Here is a 1,542-nt window from a genome sequence, read left to right as displayed (position 1 = left end):
AATTTGTCATCTGCTAAATGTCATCCGCTGAATTTCTAAAATTAGCCATTTCTTCGATTTATTTCAAAGAATACTATCAGAATAGCAAACAGTTTGGATCCTGATGAGACGCCACGTTCTGTGGCGTCTCATCTGGAACCAAACTGTTTGCAAAGGCCTTCAAAATTCGGTTCCAGCGCTTAATGGGTTAACTATGAGTTTTGGGTTTAAATTAATAAACTACCAGTACCATTCAAATGCATTTTAGTTAATAATAAATGTCATTGTCATATAACACACAATAATGAATAGTTCAATAAATGAACAGCATCTTGAATTGCCTGCCAACAAATAATGTTGTCACTGTCAGTTATGAGGAAAGAAAAAGATACTGTAATGTTTAAATGATCTCAGTACTCCAAGGCTAATGATAAATTTAATTTATTTGCGCGAATACTTAAGTTAATTCTGTATTCAACTTGGCTTTTAGTCTCTGTCTGTAACTTAAGTGTAAACGAGAGCATCAGTATTTACGCGTTCTGTGATGTATATGCATATACTTATGTAACGAAAACGAATCATTTGATCAGTTATACTATTTTAATCTACTTTTATAAAAAAAATCATACGCACTATTTAGTTTTACAATAAAAAACAACATATTTTACCTTCTTCTTCCGTGTTTGACAATACAGATTCCGCCATATTTGTTGTTGTTGTTGTTGTCACAATGCGTGTTTATATTTAAATTTATATTTAAAATCTATATGTAGTCGGGGAAAAAACCGATCCAAGGGTCAGTGGTTCGAGCCTTGGTGCGGCTTACTTTTTTCTTTCTTATTTTAACTTTATTTTAGTTTTATACTTGAGCACGTTAATTGCGATGTTTAAATTTATGAATTTTAAAGCATTAAATGAAAAACTTCAAAAAAATGCAATTTAAGTGTGAACAAGCCCCTTTAAGGTGCTTCTATTGGTATGCGTTTGGAAACCTTGTTCTCCTTTCTCAAAGAATTTCGTACCAATCCGGAAACATGTCCTGTATGAAAAGTTTCGCTGGATATCTTATTTGCATGTTTTCTCTTTTTACACGGGCGGTCTTCGTTTGTTCCATTTGGTTCAGGTGTTTTCTGGCTTCGACTGTTTCTGTCGGGTAATTTCTATCGATTTGGACATTATTTCCCCTTAGTCGGTACGCATTTTTTATGATTGTGTCTGTGTCATAATAATCACGAAATCGCAAAATTATTGGGCGTTTGGGGTCATCTTTGTTTTGCAGTGGTGTGTTTATGGTAGTCCCAGGACGCTGTGGTCTTTCGATGCATATTTCAATGGGATCAATATCTAGTTCGTTCTATTACCTTTATGAATAAGTTCTTTACAGATGGCTAGTTGTATGTTTTTTTTATATTTCCCAGAATATCAAATTATTTCTCTTACTTCGGCCTCCAGATCTATGGATTTGTATGATAGCATTTCTAGTTGTACTGTTTAGATATCGGTATTGTGTTTATTTAGTTCTACACGACCGTTTTATAAAGTTCCGATTAATTTTTTCAAATA

The sequence above is a fragment of the Dreissena polymorpha genome, chromosome 8 (assembly GCF_020536995.1).
Source record: "Dreissena polymorpha isolate Duluth1 chromosome 8, UMN_Dpol_1.0, whole genome shotgun sequence".
In the NCBI taxonomy this organism is placed as follows: Eukaryota; Metazoa; Mollusca; class Bivalvia; order Myida; family Dreissenidae; genus Dreissena; species Dreissena polymorpha.
This window is presented reverse-complemented; position numbering follows the sequence as displayed.